This window comes from Lynx rufus, unplaced genomic scaffold, assembly GCF_022079265.1.
Source record: "Lynx rufus isolate CCGP_SWC_20201006 ecotype Redwood Valley unplaced genomic scaffold, mLynRuf1.p SCAF_5, whole genome shotgun sequence".
Taxonomy (NCBI): Eukaryota; Metazoa; Chordata; class Mammalia; order Carnivora; family Felidae; genus Lynx; species Lynx rufus.
The window spans coordinates 55,669,196-55,693,172 of NW_025814867.1; positions in this window are offsets into that span (position 1 = coordinate 55,669,196).

Genomic DNA, 23,977 nt, shown 5'->3' on the forward strand with positions numbered 1-23,977 from the left:
AGGAAGATAAGGCTGGAGTTCACAGCTTAAATTCAGGCAGGAAGAGGTAATTTGGAGTTCTCCCCCCCCCCCCCCCCCCGGTGTGTAAAGTAGATGAAAAGCAGGAGAAGAGGAAGTTCAGAGTCACTGTCAGTGTGATGGATTTTAAAATATGACCTCACTAGTCTGTTTTAGGGATGCAAAATGTGTCAAGGACTTATCTGTAAAGTCTGGAAGTATGAACCTCATAGGGAAACAAAAGCGAATTTTAAAAAGTGACTGGAAACTTAAAACTACTAAAAAAAAAAAAAAAAGAAATCAATCCCCTTTGGCCAGGATGACATCATTATGTAATCACTGAAATCAATTTGTTTTTATAGAATCAGAACAAACCCCTCAACTTGACTTCTAGTTCCCATCTTGAAAGAGATAAATTGGGCCTGGGAGCTGCCATGCTAATATTCAGCCAGATAGGAAGCGTGTCTGTCTTCTCGGCGACAGACCCCTTGAAATGGGGTTTGTGAAAATGAATGCACTCACTGCCTTCGCAGGAGCGGCAGCTGCCTGGTCCTGCTGACGATAAATCCAACAATTCGATTCTGACGGGGATGTGTATCATCTCTGCACTTCTGTGCAGGGCCGATGCGAAGGGGGAGGGGAGCCGGCTGTAGTTCAGCGTGCGGGCTGCTGGTGTCATCCCATTACCGCAGGACGGAGATGGTGCGCGGTGTGTTTTTATTCAAGCATTCAATACATTAGTCTGTAATTTTTGTCTTGGAGGTAATGAGGCCTGACGGCTTTGGCTGGGGCACGATAACAGTCCCACACTGGTATCTTTGAAATTCTTCGTTGCCAAATTCATAAAGGAAGAAATGGCTTTTGCGAAATGACAGTAAACATGCTTCATTTTATAAGACATTGTGGTTAACAACCTGAAACAACGAAGTGTTTTTTGAGCTATAGCTAAACTAATTTGGGCTGTATTAAAAGTGCTGATGTGAATGCTAAGCCACGGTTTTATTTTTGTTTGTCTTGTTTATTTTTGTTGGCTTGTTGTTGGGGAAGGAGAGTGATCTCAGGAAAACCCATGGCCTGATTTTCAGAGATTGATAAGAGTGATGATGGTAACAACAACAACAACAACAACAACAACAACAACAACAATAATCTCCCCCAATATTTTCCCTCTATAGAGCCTCATCTTGAAAAATAAAAAGACGTCGAGCTGGATGGTTCTTGGAAAGGCTGAGATGGTGGCACAGCCTTGTCACTTGAATGCACGGATCAGCTGCCTCAGGAGAAGGGAGACGTGACCTGATGCTGAGCGCCTCACTGGAGTGAGTATCACGGCATTTCAGTGACAACAAAGTGCAGAGGAGCTTTAATACAAACCTTTGAAAAAAGTTATTTTTAACACCTTGCCGGCAATTAACAAGTTCTTAAGCATAATTAATGGAAGAAATCACCATAGGAGTCATTTTGTAGCTGAAATTAGCTGACAGTCTCAGGCTCACAGGGAACGGCTGGCATTTGAAGTGTGGACTGTTGCCAATTTCTACCAGAAGTACATTTGCTCCCTAAACTCCCTTTGAGTGCTCTTGGACCCTGTCAACCCCCGCATTAAAGAAAGGGGGCCCCTGTTTAGACACAGAGTGTCTCTTTTTGAAAGTTGCTCAGTCCCGAATGCAAACTTCTAAAGGAGAACACCAGAATAAAAATAATGAATATGGGCACATCTAAGAGGAATGCAACCAGTTATAGATAAAATTGTTCCCTCTGTTGAGAATGAAACTGACTATAGAGTTTGAGAAATTTGGGGATGTGGAACAAAGAAACATTACTTTGAGTGCCTGTATCTTTGGTAACAACAAAATAAGTGATCCATTGTGTTTTATTGTATAGTAATTATATAAATGAATCCTTGCTGATCATTGTTGTTAATGGAGGAGAATTAACAACGTTAAAATTTCAAATTGACTTGGGCAATGGTTAAAAACCGTTGGGAGTTAAAGGATTGTAACTACTCTTTAACACATACTTAATCATATCCCTGACAGTTTGTAGGTGAGGTTGTTTATAGCATGAAATAGAGGTCTTTTGAAAGACAGTAATAGAGTCACGCTGGTCATATAAGCAAAAGATCATGTCATTAGTGGGTAAATTTTTCTAATAAGAGATATATGTTTAAAATGGCTTTCTACTTATTCAGGTTTCTCTTTAGACAATATGTGAGTGTTGAGTAAATTGTCACTTTCAGAGCTGTAAATGTGTTAGGGAAGCACCTGATGTGTCAGACCATCAGCTGTTTCTAGGAGGCACAAAAATATTCACATCAAATGAGTAAAAGCTTATGCTTAAGAATGATTATTACATGTCAGAGTTGGCCAAACATTTTGACTAACCAAATTCTGAGCCTTTGCAAATCCAAATTGAAAGCCACAAGCCCCAAACGCTGAGATTTTAGGCAAACTTTTACTTTGGCTTTATTGTCCTTCTGTTAAAGACAGACAAGTGTCCTTAAGTAATCTCCCTCCCCTCATAACATTCACTATTGCCTAAGGAGTTCACTTTGCAGAAATATATAACTTAAATGTTGAATCCGTATTTTAGTTTATTTTATGTGATCATATTTGAAGACTACTTGAAAGCAGATGTTAGGGCCTGCTTTCCCTCTCCTGAGACTCTGCTGTGACTCAAAATGCTATGGACCTCTTCCAGTAGTCTACAGGCAAGATTCCAAGACTGCCAAGGAATATAATAGGAGACATGCACAGTCAAACTTGTAGAAAGCTGAGGATAGGTTTTCAAGTTAATGCAGGTAGTCTAAGGAAGACCTAACGCCATGCCCAATCAACACAGAGACGTAGAGAAAGGCACTTTTCCATATACTAATAAAAACATGTAAAGTTGGACTAAAGGACTGACATGTAATTTCTTATATTTTGGTTATGATTTTATTTTAAGGGCCTATTTTATGAAAGACATTGGCAAACTGGCATGCTAATGGAGAACTCTTATTAATGTGCTTAAGGGGATTGGTAATTAGCTTGAGGCTTGAGGAGTCTCAGGATGTTCAACCTGAAAAAGCAAAATCTTAGTAATAGCTGTTTTTTGCCAAATTGTCATATCTGTATTTATTTATTTTATTATGGCAGGAAATAAGAGATTTCTGGCTCAGAGACAGACTTTTAATTACTCACGAACATTTTAATCAGTTCCCTACCTCCTAAACCCCCATGGGCTGACATAATGAGGAAAGATGTCATCTGCACATACAGCGGGGACAGGAACTCCAAAATTATGAATCTCAGAGTTTGTTTAGGGGTTGATGGCACAGCTGTTACTCCTCACCTCTGGGAGGATAGACAGAGAGAGACAGAGACAGAGCAAAGGAGGGAGGAGGATGAGACAGAGCTTTGTTCTGTAACGTAAATGATATAAATCATCTCTGGGAAGAAAAACTGCTGATCCCTGGGTCTATTACCTTTTGAACCATAAATAAATAGCTTCAGGGGAGATACCTCTGTCATTAACTTTCAAGACTTGTTTGCCATTCATACATCTTTTAACCCAAGTTGCCAGTAATAGTTGCTCAATAAGCCCTGACGACGCCAAAGCACGAACATATTCATCTAGTTTGGCTTCCTTGACATGTTTAAGAGTCTGAAGAATATTAATAGAAGAGAAGTAGATCTGTTTTATATGGATTCAAATAATAGAAATTGGAAAAATGAACAGAAGTCCTTGGGCAACATATTCCCATTTGATTTAGAAACAAAGGTCCATTTGACAATGGAACTGATTTCCTCCTAAGTTTGTAGATTCCTTATCCCTGGAGATATACAAATATACTATTTATGTTGGAGAAGCAATTTTTACAATGGACACATGGACTACATAATCTCCAAGGTTTCATTCCATTACTATGATTCAATAATTGATGGATTTCAGAATGGAGGCATTTTAGTAGCAACAAGACACCTCAAAAAACTGATTCTATGCCATATGAAATAAGAAATGTGGTTGTGTGTTTTTGTTTTTGTTTTTTTTTTTTTTGGCTCTGGGTCTGAAGAATCATGGGATAGTGTTCCTTGGGCTGCTTCCCTCTCAGCATTCACACTTGGATGTTTCTAGCAAAATAAATTAGGAGCAAGATAAATGAGGACAAAAGACTTGTCCACATGCAGATCTGGCAAATCTGAATTTGACTGAGATAAATGTATGGGGCAGATAAGTTATCATTCTATGCCTACCTCTTATACTAGATAGTAAGCTCTTAAGGACAGGTGATGTGTCTTTTATTCACTGTGGTAACTTTAGGGTACTACCCACAGTCCCAAACAAAATAGCCACTGAATAAATAACTTGGTAATCATAAATAAATATATGGATAGATAGACAATAGATGTTAAATTTTCTGGAACTTCTTTTCACAGTCTTTTATCCCCCCAAAGTCTTTATTTTTTATTTATTATTTTTTAATGGTTATTTTATTTTTGAGAGAGAGAGAGAGAGAGAGAGAGAGCGAGCACACCAGCAGAGGAAGGATAGAGAGAGAGAGAAGAAGACACAGAATCCGAAGCAGGCTTCAGGCTCTGAGCTGTCAGCACAGAGCCTGAAGTAGGGCTCGAACCCATGAGCCACAAGATCATGACCTGAGCTGAAGTTGGATGCATAACTGATTGAGCCACCCAGGCGCCCCTCCCCAAAGTCTTAAACTGAGTTTAAAAGTCCTTAGAAAACTCTAGGGAGAAAAGCCATACTGCTTATTAGCAAGAAAGACATTAGGATATATGCACTTATGTCTTTAGTTAGATTATTAGAAGAGTGAGACTTTAAAGACTCAAAGTTGTAGTCAAAGAGATCTGTGTGTATATCTGCATTCTTTGGATACTTAATTTTTTTTTAAACAATAAGGTTTTCATTACTTTTACAATTAAAAAAAATGCTTAAGGGCTCAGAGGAGATAAGCAAGAGAGAACTGTCATAGGAAATTGGTAATTGATGGTGACTGATCTGCCAATTAGTATAATTGGTTAATAAGGGAAGGAGTCTCTTTGCAGATTACTAAGCCCCCTGGGGGTACAGGGGTTTCAGGAAAAGTTTTAGTTCTTAGGCATGTTGGAAAGGTCTCTTGTTTAAGGAGAGAAAATGGTCTAAGGTTCTTCGTAAATGGTAGACAAGATAACTTTAAAGGGCATAGGATATAAGTAAAATTAACAAAATTCTTGGTCTTAAATTATAATATTGATCATAATTTTCTGAGCTTTAGCTGAGATACCAAATTTGTCAGGGAGAAATATATTTATGCTAAAAATGGGACAAAATTTAAAATCATACTGATTCAGAAATTTGGAAACATGCTTATTACACTTGGCATTGTTTAGAATTCAGATAGTGGGATTGTATTTTACCAAAACCTGGACAGTGATTCAAGGGCTCAGTTTATTTATTTTATTTTCTTCTTCTGGTTTTATTGAAATACAATTGACATATAATGTTATATTCGTTTAGGGTGTACAACATACTGATTTTATGTATGTATGTGTTATGGAATGATTACCATAATAAATTTAGTTAACGTCCAGCATTTCACGTAGTTACCTTTTTCCTTGTGATGAAAACATTTAAGATCCACTTATTAGCAACCTTCAAATATGTAATGCAGTGTTGTTAACTATTGTGACCTTGCTGTATACTACAGTCCCAGAATTTATTATAACTGGTTTATTTATTTTTATTTATTTTATTTATTTATTATAATATTTATTTATTATAATTTTTTATAATTGGCTACCTTCACACATTTACCCTACCCCCAGCCCTTACCTTTGGTGACCACCAATCTGTTCTGTTTCAATGACTTTTTTTTTTTTCGGACTTCACATAAAAATGAGACATATAGTATTTGTCCTTCTCTATCTGATGTATTTCCCCTAGCATGATGCCCTCAAGGCCTGTCTGTATTGTTGCAAATGACAACATTTCCTTCCTTTTTCATGGCCACATAATATTCCATTATATGTATAATATTTATCCATTCAAACTTTGACGGACACCTAGGTTGTTTCCATGCCCTAGTTTTTGTAAATGATACTGCAGTGAATATGGGGGTGCAGATATCTTTCTGAGACTGTGGCTTTGTTTCCTTCAGACATATACCGGGAGGTGGGATTAGTGGATCATATGGTAGTTGTATTTTTGATTTTTTGAGGAACACTCCTACTGTTTTCAATAGTGGCTGAATCAATTTACATTCCCACCAACAGTGCATAAGTGTTCCGTTTTCAACATATCCTTGCCAACACCTGTTATTTCTTTTTGGTAATAGCCATTTTAACAGGTATGAGGTGATGCTTCATTGTGCTTGCATTTGCTTCCATTTCCTTTATTAGTGATGTTGAGCCCCTTGTCATGTACTGTTGGCCATCTGCATGTGTTCTTTGGAAAAATGTCTATTCAGATCCTCTGACCAGTTTTTGATCAGAATTCTGTTGTTTTTGCTATTGAGTTATGTGAATTCCTTATATATTTTGAATATTAACTCCTTATCATATATGTGGTTTGCAAACATTTTCCCCCCATTCTGTAGGTTGCCTTTTTGTTTTGTTGATGGTTCCTTTACTTTGCAGAGCTTTTTAGTTTGATTTAATTCCACGTGTTTTTTGCTTTTGTTGCCTTTGCTTTTGGTGTCAAATCCAAAAAAAATCATTGTCAAGCCTGCTGTCAAGGAGCTTACCGCTTGTTTTCTTCCAGCATTTTCTGGTTTCAGGTCTTACATTCACATTTGTAATCTACTTTGAGTTGATTTTTGTGTGTGGTATAAGAGTGGTCCAGTTTCATTCTTTTGCATGTAATTACCCAGTTTTCCCAGCACCGTTTCTTGCGAAGACTTGCATTTTACCATTTTATATTTTTGACTCTTTTTTGTCATAGATTGTGACCACATATGCATGGGTGTGTTTCTGAGTTATTAATTTTGTTCCAGTGATGTATGTCTGTTTTTATGCTGCTACGGTACTCTTGATTAATATAGCTTTGTAGCGTAGTTTGAAATAGGGAGTGTGATGCTTCTAGCTTTTTCTTCTTTCTCACAACTGCTTTGACTGTTGGGAAACTTTTGTGGTTTCACACAAACATTTTAGTATTGCTTTTCCTATTTCTGTGAAAAATTCCATTGAAATTTTGATAAGCTTTGCATTGAATCAGTAGTTCACGGTGGCAGGATGGACATTTTAACAATATTAATTTTTCCAACCTGTGAGCATAGAATATCTTTCCACAAATACAGACAGTTTTACTTTTCTTCCAGTTTGGATGCCTTTTATTTCTTTTTCTTGACTGATTGCTCTGGCTAGGACTTCCAGGACTATGTTAAATAAAAGTGGCAGAAGTGATCATCTTTTTCTTGTTTCTGATCATACATGGAGTATGATGTTAGTTGTGGGTTTGTCATTTATGAACTTTACTTTTGAAGTATATTCCCTCTGTGCCTAGTTTGTTAAGAGTTTTTATTAAGAATGGGGGTTCAATTTTATAAGATGCTTTTTATGTATCTAAAGAGATGATCATATGATTTTTCGTTCCCATTTTGTTAATGCGGTCTATCACAATTAATTTGCAGATGTTGAACCGTCCTTGTATTCCTGGAATAAATCCTACTTGTTCATGGTGTATGACCCTTTTGATGTACTGGTTTTTTGTTTGTTTTTAATGATGGTTTCCTTTTCTAATTTTTTTAAAAATATTTATTTATTTTTGAGAAAGAGAGACATTCAGAGTGTGAGTGGGGGAAGGGCAAAGAGAGAGGGAGACACAGAATCCGAAGCAGGCTTCAGGCTCTGAGCTGCTAGCACAGAGCCTGATGCCGGGCCCAAACCCATGAATTGTGAGATCATGACCTGAGCTGAAGTTGGATGCTTAAATTACTGAGCCACCCAGGCACCCCTTGTTGAATTCAGTTTGCTAATATTTGGTTGAAGATTTTTGCATCTTTTTTGTTCTGGGAAATTTGCCTCATGGAATGAAATTTAAGGAATAGTGTGTGTGTGGTTATATTTTCAAACCTCATTTCCCCCCATTATCCATTTCCCTCGCTTCTTCCCTCCATCTGATTTTCCTCCCTGTCTTCCTTTTTTTTTTCTTTCATTTTCCCTTCATTCCTTCTGTCTTCCTTCGCAGTGTATACATACTCATACATGTGCCACACACCATAGTTGGTACTGGGGTTAAGTAGTGAAAGGCCAAACATTTTTTTTCCCCCAGTCGTGAAATATAGTCTACTTGAGAAGTGAGACTCTAAAACAAATGAGTGTTTTATAAGGGTGTTAGGGGTGTATGTAGGACAAAATATTTCCAAAAGAATGATGTACTTGTGCTTCCATAGTCAGTTCCTCCTGGTCTCCATTAATCCTATTTAACAAGCATTTTTGAGCACCAGTTATAAATATGTCACTGTTCTAGGCACTGATGATCTGCCTCCTTTCCTGCTGTTCCATACCCCGTCTCTCATTCATAAACATCCCTCTTTTTAGAATGTGCCCTTATTTCCCTGACTAAATACACATCAAACTCTTTTTGAGGGACTTACTCCACTTTTCCTCCCTCCCGCCTCCCTTCCTTTTCCTTGTCTTTTTATTTTTTCTTCTCTTGAGTACAGTTTTACTCTTCCATGCCTGGATATACTAGGAAGCAGAAGTGGTATTAACACTTTGATCTATTTCTTTTTTAATTTGCTTGTTTAACAAATATTTAATGAGTATGTAATCTTTGTCAGACACTGAATTAGGTTCTGCTTTTGATGCTCTCCTTGCTCTTGTGGTCACTTTTACACTTTTCTGCTTTCATGTATATATTACCTGATTGTCAACCCGATACCCCTCTGGTTGCTGTTTTCTTCTGAACTGCCAGGTAACCCACCTTCTTCTTTGAGGGCTTTGACATCTAACATGAGTCTTGTTTTTTATCGTGTCCTCTGACATCTTCTAGGATGATGGCAGCATCCTTATGGATAAATTCGTGCTGTCCAAAAACTATTGAAGAACTTATTCTCCAATTACTTATCTCTTCAAATAAATAGCTCTAAATTTATTTATTCTACACAGAGTGAAAGTAACTGGGTAAAAAATTCACTATAGTTGGTGTTTGATAGATAATGTACCCATTTTTTTATTGGTATTCAGGAATATAGTATCTTGGGGCACCTGGGTGATTCAGGCAGTTAAGCATATGACTCGATTTCTGCTCAGGTCATAATCTCACGGTTCATGAGATTGAGCCCTGCGTTGGTCTCTGTGATGACAGTGAAGTCTCCTTGGGATTCTCTCTTTCCCTCTCTCTCTCTCTGCCCCTCTCCTGCTCATGCTCTCTCTCTCTCTCTCTCTCTCTCTCAAAATAAATAAGCATTAAATAATTAATATAGTATTGGGGCATGTAGGTACCTTAGTTGGTTAAGCATCTCACTTTGGCTCAGGTCATTGATCTCACAATTTGTGAGTGTGAGCCCTGCGTCGGATTCTGTGCTGACAGCTCAGAGCCTGGAGCCTGCTTCAGATTCTGGGTCTCTCTCTCTCTTTCTAACCCTCCCCTGCTTGTGTTCTGTCTCTCTCTCAAAAATAAACGTTAATTTAAAAAAATTAACATAGTATCTTAATTATACACATTGTATTTCTGTACTGAACAATACATTACCCTAACTTTAAGTTTTTAATTTTTTTAGGTAACTAGAAAAATATGATGCTTAAATATATTTACAGTATTGTGACTTTCCCAAGATGATTGAACAAATATTTCAAGTAAAAATATGAATTAGGTTTATGAACATTTTAAGGGGTAGTCTTAATACTTTATTATGACCAATAAAGAAAATAAAACTTGATTAACAACAGTATATGTAGCCATAAAACCCTCAGTTGGTTAGTTGCAAAGTTGCAAGTAATAGTTCATTCAAAATCTTAATGGGATGTAGTATTAAATTGATCTTAACTATAATTTATGACTTTAGATAAGATTTTGAAGACTCATATTTGAAATAAGCTCCTGGGAAATTTTAGTGACTATGTTAAAATTTGATTATATATCATTCAATTAATTAACTCGAGAGAGATGAAGTTTCCTTTATTAGGGAGGTGGTCTTTTTTTGAAAGTAATGAAATTCAGCATATAGCTAAATTAATTTCATGTCATATTTGCTTGAAATATAAACTCAGCATATTTCTAATGACAGAAATGTTTAAGCTACCTGATCTTAGCAGGTTTAAATTTGGTATTACCACTTTGAGAGATACGAAATTCTGGCTGTACAAAAAGAGACACTGGACAAAAATTAGATGTATTGCTCTCAGGTAACGTGAAAGTGAATACTTTTTTTGTGTGCAATAGCCTAAAATAATGTTGTAATTGACTGGAAATTTATAAATTTTATTTATAAGGATGATCTGTAAACCATTGGCTTGAAAAGAAAAGATGCATTTATAAGAAAAGATTTATAAGAAAAGAGAAATCATAGAATACTACTTCTGGGGAATAACATTAGTTACTTTAGCTCCTTGATAAAAAACGGAACTGTAGAATCAAGTTAGACCTGAGTTTGAGATTACTTGTTAGAGTAAGTTTTGGCTCAAGACCTTTGCACAAATATACTTTGAGAGTATTTCAGAAATGCTTTTATGCCATAGCGTTTTAATTTGGTTTTTATCAATAAAGTTTACTTTAAGTTGGTTCAAAAATAGAGATTTTTAAGATTTTAGAAAAAAACACATTGTAAATGTTGTAATTCTGAACCTTGGAATAAACTTCACTTGGTCACGTTGTCTGATCCTTGTTAGGTTTGCTGAGTTATCTTTAATAATATCTTGCATGGGAGTTTTACAAATGTGTTTTTGAGAGAGACTAGTTTGTAATTCTAGTTTCTTTGGTCCTCATCAGCTTCTGTTGTCAAGATCGTGCTAGCTCCTTCCAAACGGTTGGGACAATTTTCTTTCTTTTCTTCCCCCTCTATTATATAAAAGGGTTTATGTTAGATTGGTTAGGAAGAATTCATGGACAAAGGTGTGTGGGCCTGGAGTTATATTTTTGGGAAGGTTTTAAATAATGGATTCAACTAGAAAACTGTATGTTTTGATTTTCAGTTTTATCGTTGGTCTATTTTACTAAGTGGTATTTTTAAAGGAATTTTCTATTTTATCCAAACTTTCCTATTTATTAGTAGAGTTATTAATATCTATTTACTTTCCTTTTGATGTCTATCATTCCCTTATTTAAGTTGTGATTTGTTTTCATTGTTATTCTTGCTGAATCTTACTAGTGGTTTGTAAAGTTTATTAATATTTTTTAAAAAATGCTTATTTTTTAGGGCCATACCCTAATGATCTCATTTAACCTCAATTACCTTCTTGAAGGCCCTTTCTTCAAAAATAGTCATAGGTGAGGGTAGGACTTCAACATATTATTTTTTGGGGGACATGATTCAGTCCATAACATGTATCATTATATGTTTTTAGTATCACTATTTCCTAACTGCAGCAACATTGCCCTATATGTAGTAATGCATTGTAACTAGGTTGAAATACATATATTATCTATCTACCTACTGTTTGTTTTTTTATTTTATTAGTTTGAGAAGACAGCTAATATAAAAGCATAAGAATTACTCAAGGGGATTTGTTCATTTTTTATTGTAATCATAATAAAAGTATTTTAAAAATTCTTAGAAACATTAATTTTAGATTTCCCTTTTTGGTTGGATGGGAGAAGAGATGTATAAAATGAAATATTTTAAAGACATTTTAAATGTATTTTGGGGGAACATAAAAATAAGTAGTTATGAATTCAGAATACTACTAAGAATACTGAAAGTACTGAATCTAAGTATATCCTGAGGATCTCTGTTGCTCCCTGAGAACCTTTTCCTATTCTAATGTATTGAGAGACATCCTTTCCCCCTAGTATAAATCAGGATCCTCTGAGATGGTAAGCAAGTGGTGAACTACAGTGATAGTTGCCTTGCAGGAGGTATGGAAGGAATTGTGTCTGTATCATTCTTGGCTTGGAGTGGAATGAGAAAAGAAAATGTAACTCCAGAGCATTTCTAGCCTAAGGTAAGTATTCATACTTTGTGAATATAGTTGAAAATTTAGTTGCAATTGGTCTCAGGTCAGATGTGCCCCAGAAGCCTGGAAGAACCAAATGCAAACATGTAAAAATTGACAAGACAGTTTTAAAAAAAGAATCAAATCTTCAATATTAGAAAATATTTTACAGAAGGGCACCTGGGTGACTCAGTTAAGCATCCAACTTTGGGCTCAGGTCATAATCTCACGGTTAGTGAGTTTGAGCCCCCTGTAGGGCTCTGTGCTGACAGCTCAGACCCTGGAGCCTGCTTTGGATTCTGTGTCTCCCTCTCTCTTTCTGACCAGCCCGGACCTGTGTACACACGCACTCTCTCTCTTCCTCTGTCTCTCACACACACACAAAATAAATAAAATTTAAAAAATAAAATATTATACATAATAATTGAACTTAGAAAGTAAATGGATTGTTAAAATTCAGGATGGCACCAATGAAGAGATTATTAGTGGTTTGAAGACTAATATGAAACAATATTTCCAGGTAAGCACAGTAAAAAAAAAAAACAAAAAAACAAAAAACAAACCCAGAATATGTTAGAGAAAGATGTGGAAGACAGATTGGGAAGATCTAAAATACATCTCTTAAATGTCCTAGAAAGGGAGAAGGGAGGAGATACAGTATTCAAAGAAAAAAAAAATCAGTGAACACTTTCCAGAACTGATGAAAAGCACCAGTCAAAAAGTTTAACAGATTTCAGAACAGCAAAACAAAGAGAATGTCCAAAGGTAATCAGGGAAAAAGAGAGATTACTTATGAAGAAACTATTGATGAGCCTTATAACTGATTTCTTAGTAGTAATAATGGAAGACAGAAAACAATGGAAAAGCATTATCAATGTGCTTAAAAAAGTAATTATCATTTTGGTATTCTACACTTAGTAAAATTATCTTTCAAGAATAAAGATAAAATAGGTATACTTAAATAAATGAAACTAAATGTATTTACAACCAATAGAACTTTATTAAGATACTTTTAAAGAATGTGTTCCAGAGGAAGGAAAATCATAATAATAAGTTGATTGTTATTATTTTCTGCAGCTATGTTTTATTAAGTTGCTGTGTGAATTAGCAAGTAATGAACTATTTCACCTACTGGAAATAGAGTCATGATTCTTTGAATCTCTGGTTATAACGTTTTTGCCAGCCAATTAATATACAAGTTTTATGAGTGTCTTATGAGTGTTTATATTTAAAGATAGCTTATTTAATATATATTGTTGATTCGCCAGTATTGAACTCCTGGCCAACAACACTATAACCCATGCCTGAACAAAGCTTACCTAGCACACACATTTTCTTTGGAAGGGACATCACAGCTTCCTTGTATTTAAGAACACTAGGCAGAATCTCAGTGCTGTGCTTGGGGCTACTTCAACAGTACAATTACCAACAAAAATGAAAAAAACAAAGCAAAACATAGCACTAAATAGACCACAAAGGACACTGGTTTATAGAATTAGAAATGAAGATAGTAATGTCATCTGGTTCAACTTCATCTGGGAGTGTGTGCAGAAAATGACTCAGTTTTTTTTTTTTTGTTTGTTTGTTTGTTTTGCTGCTGTTGGCATGTGTATATATGCAAATGACTGCAAAAGTGCCACAATGGCTAATTTTGGGGTTACGCAGTTTATTAAATAGACAAATTCACAAATATAGGCTCAACAAATAGCAAGGATTGACTATATAAAGAATACTTGAGGGGCACCTGGGTGGCTCAGTGTGCCCCTCTTGGGCAACGTCCAACTCTTGGTTTCAGCTCAGGTCATGATCCCGTGGTTTGTGAGTTAGAACCTCACATCAGACTTTGTGCTGAGCGTGGAGCCTACTTTGGATTCTCTGTTTCCTTCTTTTTCTCTGCCCATCCCTGGTTGCTCTCTTGCTCTCAAAATATATATATATATATATATAAATACATAAATAAATAAATAAATAAATAAATAAATAAATAAATAAATAAAATAAAAATAAATAAAATTCCAAAAAAGAATTCTTGAGCAGGAAGTCATAACAAACCTTTAGATTAAGCAAAAAGTCAATGTTTATGACATGAATATTGTCTAATTGAAGGAACATAAGACAAACTAAATTGTTAGTTTGTGTCATATAGAGTAAATAATTGCTGTTTAAGCACTGTGGTATCTTTGTTAAGGAGAATGGTAAATAAATTAATTAACCACAGATTTTTGTCAAGTATACATTTGAATATTTCTATGGTAATTAGGGTGCATTACTTTTTTTCTGCCAGAAAAAAAATCAAATGAGAATTAAAACTAAGTTTGAAATAAAAATTCAGCAGAAATGGTAGAAAAACAAGGTGCGTAATAAGATGATAGAAAGGAATCCAAACATATCAGTAACCAAAATAAATTTAAATAAGTACACTTTCCAGTTGAAAGACTGTCAGATCTGCATATATTTGTAATAGTTCAGTTACCTTGTATTTATAGTGATTTGGTAAGGTTGAAAGTAAAGTAATGTAAAAAGATGAACTAGAAAAACACTAATTAGATGAGTACTGCCATAGGTATACTAATATCAGAGATCATTTTGAAGTCAAAAAGCATTGCTAATCATAAGTCTACCATTTGTATTAAGTACAGAGTCAGGTCACCAAGACGTATAGACATTCTAAACTTGTATGCAACTGATAATATAGTTTCAAGATACATAAATGAAAAATAATTAGAAGTGCAAGGACAAATTGATAAATTTACCAGTGTTATGGGAGATGTTAGCCCACATTTTTTAGTGGTTACTAGATCAATAAATGAATATCAATAAGGATGTAGATGACTTAAGCAAGCTGATTAAATAACTGGATCTAATGGATGTGAATAGAATCACACAACCAACATTTAAAGTATAAAGATTATTTTTAAGTGCACAGAGATAATGTAAAAATGTTGATCATGCAGTAAGTCATAAAGCAAATCTGGGATTCTATCAAATATTTTCCAAAAAGAAATTAGCATCAACAATGAAACAAAATACAAAATGACACTGATAAGGATATTGAAAAAACACTTTAAATAGTTTATAGGTCAAAATGAAATTATAATGGGAAATATAATTATTTATAATTAAATGATAATTAAAATACTATATAACAAAAATATAGGGGGCACCTAAAGCATTCTTTTAATTAAGGACTAGATTTTTTTCCATAAGACCCAGAGTATAAATATTTTAGTATCTGTGAACTACAAATGGTCCCTGTCACATACTCTTTTTAATTTTGTACTTACAACCCTTTAAAAATGTAAAGACCATTTTTAGCCTTAGGGGCATAGAACATGGCTGGATTTGGCCAGTTTCTGATTTAGAGTGTGCAAGTTTCTGGTTTAGAGGATTATATATATGGTCTTCATTTTTCTAGTTGAAAAGCAGAATGACTAGAAATTAATGAGCTCAACATTCAGCTTTAAAATTAATGAAAAATCAAACCAAATAAGATAGAATGAAATACACAGATAAGAGTAAATTAAACTGAAGATATATTCCATAAAAGGAGTGGTGTATTCTGAGGATGGTCCTTTTAATTGATGAATAAAATTGAATTAGTGCTTAACTGTTTGATTTGGTCGAAGTGACAAAGTAAGAAATAGCAGATAAAGATAATTTTTCTGTCAGGTGGAAACGTATACTGATGTGTGTTTAATGCTGGGTGTTTTATAATTGCAGAGTAGATTCCATCTGGATATCAGGACTGTGCATGAATTGTTTGGAGAAAGGATGCTCTACCTGATTCATAGTATAATCAAATCTGAAGTGCTTCTAGTATCATTTGACAACATTATTATTACAAAAAAGAAATTACTGCTTTGTGTTTATTTTATTTTTATTTTACTTTTTCCAAGATTTTATTTAAATTCAAGTCAGTTAACATAAGGTGTAGTAATGGTTTCAGAAGTAGAATTCAGTGATTCATCACTTATATATAAAACCCAGTGCTCATCACAAGTGCCCTCCTTAATGCCCATCACCCATTTAGCCCATCTTCCCACCTACCTCCCCTCCAACAACCCTCAGTTCTCTATTGTTAATAATCTCTTCTGCTGGTTTGCTTCCCTCTTTTTTTTTTAATTTTTAATTTTTATTTATTTATTTTGAGAGAAAGTGGGCAGGGAAGGGGCAGAGAGAGGGAGAGATAAAGAATCGCAAACAGGCTCTGCACTGTTAGCTTAGAGCCTGATGTGGGGCTCAAACTCATGAGCCTGAGATCATGATCTGAGCTGAAACCAAGAGTCAGATGCTTAACCCACTGAGCCACCCAGGTACCTCTTCCTCTTTTTTTTTTCTGCACCCCTATGGTCATCTATTTTGTTTCTTAAATTCAACACATGAGTAAAATCATGGTATTTGTCTTTCTCTGACTTATTTCACTTAGCAGAATACATTCTAGTTTCATCCATGTTGTTGTAAATGGTAAGATTTCATTCTTCTTGATGGCTGAGTAATATTCCATCCCATATCTTCTTTATCTATACATCACTTGAACATTTGGACTTTTTCCATAATTTGGCTATTGTTGATAGTACTTGCTATAAACATTGGGGTGCAGAGGAACCATGTACCTCTTTGAATCAGTATTTTTGTATCCTTTGGATAAATACTGAGTAGTGCAATTGCTGGATTGTAGGGTAGTTCTGTTTTCAACATTTTGAGCAACCTTGATCCTGTTTCCCAGATTGGTGGCACCAGCTGGCATTCCCACCAACAGTGTAAAAGGGTTCCCCTTTCACTGTATCCTCACCAGCCTCTATTGTTCCCTGAGTTGTTCATTTCAGCCATTCTTACAGGTATGAGAGTTATGTACATCATTGTGTTTTTTTAATGTTTATTTATTTTTGAGAGAGAGAGAGAGAGGGGCACAGAGAGAGAGAGAGGGGAGAGAAAGGGAATCCCAAGCAAGCTCCTCATTGGCAGTGCAGAGCCCAACACAGGGCTCAAACTCACGAAACATTAGATGATGAGCTGAGTCAAAATCAAGAGTCAGTGCAGTGTGGTGCTGGCATAAAAATAGACATAGAGATCAATGGAGCAGAAGAGAGAACCCAGAAAGGGACACACAACTATATGATCAGCTCCTCTTCGGCAAAGCAGGAAAGAATATCCAATGGAAAAAAGACATCTCTTTAAAATGGTGCTGGAAAAACTGGGTGACGACACGCAGAAGAATGAAACTGGACCACTTGCTCACACCATGCACAGAATTAATTCAAAATAGATGAAAGGTCTAAATGTAAGACAGGAAACCATCAAAATCCTGGAAGAGAAAATAGGCAGCAGCCTCTTTTTTTTTTCCAAGTAATTTAATGTTTATTTTTGCCAGAAAGAGAGAGAGACAGAGTGTGAGCGGGGGAGGTGGAGAGAGAGAGGGAGACATAAAATCCAAAGTAGAATCCAGGCTCTGAGCTGTCAGCACAGAGCCTGACACAGGGCTCCGGCTCATGGACCCTGAGATCATGACCTGAGCCAAATTTGGACGCCCAACTGACTGAGCCACCCAGGCACCCCAGGCAGCAGCCTCTTTGACCTTGGCCACAGCAACTTCTTACTATAAATGTCTCTGGAGGCAAGGGAAAAAAAAGCAAAAATGAACCATTGGGACTTCATCAACATAAAAAGCTTCTGCACATTGAAGGAAACAATCAACAAAACTAAAAGGCAACTGACAGACTGGGAGGAGATTTTGGAAATCACATATTAGATAATTGATTAATTAAAAAAAATTGTTAGGAAGTGGGGCGCCTGGGTGGCTCAGTCGGTTGAGCGCTCAACTGCAGCTCAGGTCATGATCTCACGGTTCATGAGTTCGAGCCCCATGTCAGGCTCTGTGCTGACAGCCTGCTTTGGATTCTGTGTTTCTGTCTCTCTCTGCCTCTTCCCTGCTCACACTTTGTCTTGCTCTCTCTCAAAAATAAATAAAAACATTTAATAAATAAAAAAAACTTGTTAAGAAGTAATCCCCAAATTCCTAGAAAACAAAATTGAAGTGGTTTAAAATTTCTTTTTTCATTTCAATATAGCAGACGATTAGCCACTAGATCCTACTTTTCTATCATGTGACAAGGGACGAGGGTACAAGGGTAGGCATTTTCTACGTAGTGGAAATTTATTCGGTGTGGTTTCTGACCCCATAGAATTTCTATTCATTAAATTTCTAAAGGTAAACTTAAAATATACTTTGTTAAAAAAAAATGAGACGCATTCAGAAGGAAAACTCAGGATATTGTGAGAAAGGAATATAAGAGGGGACAGAATTTTACTGGGAAACAGAAAAGTTCTTTTCACAAAAATAGGTATTTAGATGGAAAGCCTGAATGTGAGTAGGAGTTAGCCAAGTTGAAGGCGGAGGTGGGAATGAGGGTAAGCCAGAGGTTGTCCTGTAAGCAACAGCGGTGGGAGGCTCCTGATTTGTGGAATGAAGGAGGCTAGTGTTTAATTATGTTGTGAGAGAAGAGACAATGAAGGAGATTTTGTAGTTAAACAGGATAGATCTCACAGATATTGAAGGACTTGGCAAGGAGCTTGGATTAATTCTTAGAGGAGAAGCCATAGAGTGTTCTTAACATTAAAAAAATCCTCCAGATGCTGAGGTGGGGGCGGGGAATGGTTTGTAGGGAACACAATTAGGGAGGCTGTGAGAGGCTCCAGAGATCAGGTATACGACAGTGGTGGCCAGGACCAGGGTTAGAGCAGGGGAGATGGTGAGATGGAGACAGATTTGTGATAGTATATGGAGATAGAATTGGCAGGGTTTTGTGGATTTGCTGTGAAGTGAAGAAATTCTTACCTAATGGCTTCTATTTGAGGCTCACAGCCTGAAACAGGCTCAGCAACCAAGAGTGATATTTAATGTTGGCTGCCCATTAGAGTCATCCAAGCATTTCCAAGGCACGTTAAACTTTGTCTAAACTCGAGAGGTTGGTTTAATTGGTCTGGGCTAGGGCTCAGGCGTTTTTCAATGTTTTGAAATAGTTTACCTGGGGTTAGGGCAGACACTTGGGGCAGAAGTGGAATCGGAAGTGCAGTTGAAGTTGGTCGTCACAAATTTAAAGTGCAGAAGCTCTTCTCTAGTTTTAAGAACCAGGAACTGAAGAAGCAAATGGTTGAGTTCAGTCAGGGGCTTTCTAGTCCAGAGTGACAGGGAGAGGGGGGCTCACATGAGGTACTTCCAAGAGCCTGATTCTGGTAATGAGTCATGGAATCTAAGTTAGTGAGGAGGGAAGACCAGGATCTGTTGCCCATAGAAAAGAGGTGGAGTCACTAGGCAGGGGGTCTCCAGAATGTCACTTGATGACTTCAGGGGGAGTAGCAAGTGGGACTGAGGGAGAAGAAAAGAAATTTGGTTTGAGTGACTTGTGACTTAAAGGTTCCAGGTAGACATCTCTTTGGTCTCCGAGAAAGAATATAACAGCTGACGTGGCTAAAAAGAAAGAAGTGCCTTCGGGGAGTATTTGTGTGTCAATTAAAGCAGAGAAGTGAAAGGGGACATTTGAGGGTAAAAGGTTTTTAGCGCATTACTTGTTATTATCACATCATTATCCTGAGGTGTTTCCTGAGGAAAATTTACGTGAGGCACCGGAGCACACTTAGCACGAATACCTGAAATCTCTCATTTACCAGGAAAATGGAAAATCGTAGGAGATCCAGAATTAATCACACTTAATGTCCACCTAGAAGACTAAAAAGTGGCATAAATTCTATATAAATTTTTTGGAACATACCATGGGGTACTGCTGGTAACCTTCAAGTGACTTGTCCCTCTGTTAATATCGCATACTATCGTTGGGGCGCCTGGGTGGCTCAGTCAGTTGAACGTCTTAGGGGCAGGTCATGAACTCACAGCTCGTGAGTTCGAGCCCCGCGTCGGGCTCTGTGCTGACAGCTCGGACCCTGGACCCTGCTTCAGACTCTGTGCCGCCTCCTCTCTCTGTCCCTCCCCCGTTCGTACTCTGTCTCTCTCTCTCTCTCAAAAATAAACATTAAAAAAAAAATTAAAAAATGTTATAGACCCTAGTGGCTAAAAAGCACAAGTGCTTCCATCAGACTGCTTGGGTACAAATCGCAGCTCTGCCACTTGCAAGATGTAAACTTGGGCAAGTTACTTAACTTTCTGTCCTTAGCTTCCTTGGCTATAAAGAGGGATTCGCAAACATACCAGCTCACAGGGTACTATGCAAAGCCCTTAGAATATTATCTGGCACATAGTAAGCATTCAGTGGGCTAGCTATCATATGCACATATACAATTGATGGGTAATAACTTTAAAATATATATTTTTTAAAAAACATATTAGATCACATCGGACCCCCTCCTTAAAAACCTGGGCTGTCTTCTGATTACTCTTGGGATTAAATCAAACTCATTCTTGTGACTTGGCTCTTTCCTACTTCTTCAGTCTCATCCCTGTACCATTCTCCCCCTCACCATCCCTGAAGGTCAGTGCTCCGATCTCTCCCAGTCGTTGGCATTTGCAAAGGTTTATGCTTCACAGAACTAACACTCCTCCTTGGGATCCATTTGTGTTCCAACATCCCTGGTGCATTCAATTGAGCTTCACTTGCCCTTTTTCCTAAGGCTCCACATTTGAAAATAAGAAGAAACACCCCTCAGACCCATATAAAGAATCACAGCTTGAAGCATGAAGCTCTCAAAAGCCGAATAGAACACTTCAGTATTTAAAAGTTAATCAGCATTTTAATTACTGAGCTTTAAGCTTTTCTTTTAAAAGGAGAGGCAAAGCACATCCATGCTGACAAACCGAGTTTGAGTCTGATGTTACTTGAAATGTCAATTAAAAACCTTTGAAAGGAAAATCAGAAGCCACACAATAATCCCCTGGTAAGAGGGGAAGAATCCCATGGGAGTGGAGTGCCCTTATCTGACAGCTTGTGAAGTTGTGTGGGGCTTGGGGTTACCAGCATCCCCAGGCACCGGAGGTGGGGTTTTACAGGATGCCTCGGAAGAGCAGCATATAGCCTGTATCAGGACTGTTCCTCTGCCAGCAGAGTGTTTGTTTCTGGCACGCTAGAAAGCTAAGCTGACTGCAAAGGAAGAGTGACATGAGCTCATGGAAATGTGGGCTTTGGTTAAACCATGTTTCTAAATAAAGTTGCCTTTAGCTCCCTCGAAATCCAGTGCTGAAGTTCAAGGTAGGGAAGAACCCAAGTATTCCCCCTTTCCCTTGCCACCCTCACATAATGGCTTGTTTCAAATACCCATTTTTGTGTGTGTGAGGTTTTGACAGTTCTCAGCCCAGCAGGCGGTTTGTTTCTTGTCCATTTCCCAGCCCTTTTCTGGCAATCTGAGCTGTTTCACTGTGAGGTCTGTTCTGCTGGGCAGTCCTGACTTGAAAATTCTTCGGGGTCATAGAGGCCTAAGTATTTTCAGTGTTAACGACAGCGCTGTTGAAATGAAAAATAATCTGTTTTCTTTTCCCGAGGAGTGGAAATATCCTAGGGCTGTTCATTATTTTGTACTTTGTTGATCAATTTTTCATATGTAGCTGATTTAGCCGAGTTGTTCATCTATTTCCCTTCAGGAAGCTCTGTTATGGCCCTTCATTTACATACTGTAATATTGGTGACGCTGTCATTCCACATAAACTAATCTGTTTTGTAACCTTATAAAAATGCTTGACAGGGCTGAGGCATCTTCCAGAAAGCAGAAAAGCATCACGTGGGCAGGTTTTTGCTGGTTTTACAAAGGGTCAATTTGAAATCTCAGTTTCTGAACAGTGGTCAGTGAACTTCTCATAGGACCTAATAATAGTGTTGGTTTTCCACAGTAAAAGAAAATAAATAATACATTTCTCTTCAAATGATTTAAAGACATGGGACTGAGGGGATGGAGGAAAAGATAAATTGTAAGAAATACAATACTAGAATGGTTTCATAAATGTGGAAGCTGGAGGGAATCTTAGCAATCACCTAACAAACCAATTCATTTTGTAAGTGATGAGATTAAGCCTCACCCAACTGAATAATGGTGGAAATGGGTCTGGGGCTTAAGTCTTCTAACTCCCAGGCTAGTATTCTTGGTTTCCCCACCTTTCACAAGCTGGTCATTAAACGTTCCAAGGTGCCTCCAGCAGCTATAATTAGTTTGTGTGACGCTCATCAATTAAATCACGACAAATCAAAGGACAAATCAGTCACTTCCACTCTCACATTCCAATAACAACTTAAAAATAGTCAGCTGTAACAATTTCACATTTTAACTGTTGGTTTATGCATCTGTTTCCTAATCAGACTGTCCCTAAGGCAGGATCTATCATTCTCTTTTGAATATATTCTCGAGGCTGTGCATTCTACCTGGCAGAGAGTCTAGGCTCAACAAATGTTTATTGAATGGATACACATCTCATATGCCTATCATATTAGGAAAAAGAATTCTTAGTCTCTAGTTATGGTAGATATTTCAGAAGTTGTGCTATCTTGTGTGCTGTTGACTCTGAAGTTGTAGCAAGACCTTTCACTTAGGCAGCTCTTTCTTATATAAGTGAAAGGATAGAACAGGGAAAAAAAAGTTTCTGTAAAATAACCACTCCAGATCTCTGTCAAAATCAAAACCGAAACACAAGAACTTGTAAATTATTAAGTGATTGCACTTTGTGTTCATAGAGCATGTTTAATCTCAGGAACTCCCTGTGCTTTGGAGAATCAACTCCTTTATCTTGACAACACTTTAAAGGTGGATAGGGGGTAGTATTATTTTGCTAATGGAAAAAATGAGGCTCAGTGGGGTTAAATGATTTGCTTGGGGTCACACAGGCCTCATTCTGTGTTTGTTATTTGTTTAGAAGTTGCTTCTGAAAAGCATTGCTGCTCTACTGTAGTGAAGTTATTAGGTAGCCATGGGTCGGAACCTCTTCCCTGGGACTTCCTGTTTACAGAAAAAGTTAAGATGTTAGTTAGGGGTTAGGCTGGGCATTTTGCCTGCTACATCTTAATGAAGGTTTCATTTTGCAGAGGGATAGAAACCAGAATGATTTTGTTTCTTTGACCCTGATCTACTCCATCTTTATCCTTTCCCCTAACGGCTGGGGCTCTTTGCCTTTCACCCTAAATTTCTTGGTTTTTTAAGCTGCTAAACAGATTCCTCCAGACAAAATCTAAGTTGAAAAATTATCATCCAGGGGCTCCTGGGTCACTCAGTCAGTTACACATCTGACTTTTGGTCTTGATGTCAGGGTTGTGAGTTCACATCCTGTGTTGGGCTCCATCCTGGGTGTGGAGCCCATTAAAAAATAATAATGATTAAAATAAAATTATTATCCAAGAGCACTTTCTAAGTGTTTTTTTTATCCTAGGTGCTATTGTGATGAGAGATTATTTTGACCTTCAAACATTTTACTATTATAACAGATATTATTGCTATCTGAACATTTTTCACACAACCCAATTATCCTACACCTACTCAGTGATACATTAAAATTCTGTTGATTTCAATTGAAAGCTTAGTGAATGGTTCTGCACAGGCACAATACCATCAATTATGGCAATAAAAGATATTGGTACCTGAATTTACAGTAATGTAAAACTGTCATTTTATGACAGTGCTGTCATAAACATACCTTCCTTTGATCTTCTCAATAATCTTGGGATATGGACATCATCATCCCCATTTCTCTATGAAGAAAGTAAGGCTCAGAGACTTGATCAGTCTCACCCAGACAGCAAATTAGGAGGGCCAATATGTGAACCCCCGATTTTAGATTTAGTGTCTTCAGTATCGTGATTATGATCATGATCATTGTCACAGCACCAACAGTATCAAAATCTTTTGGGTAGTTATCGAGTTTTTCATATGTTCTAAGTACGTTGCTAAATATTTTCCACGAATCCTCACTCATCTTTAAAAAT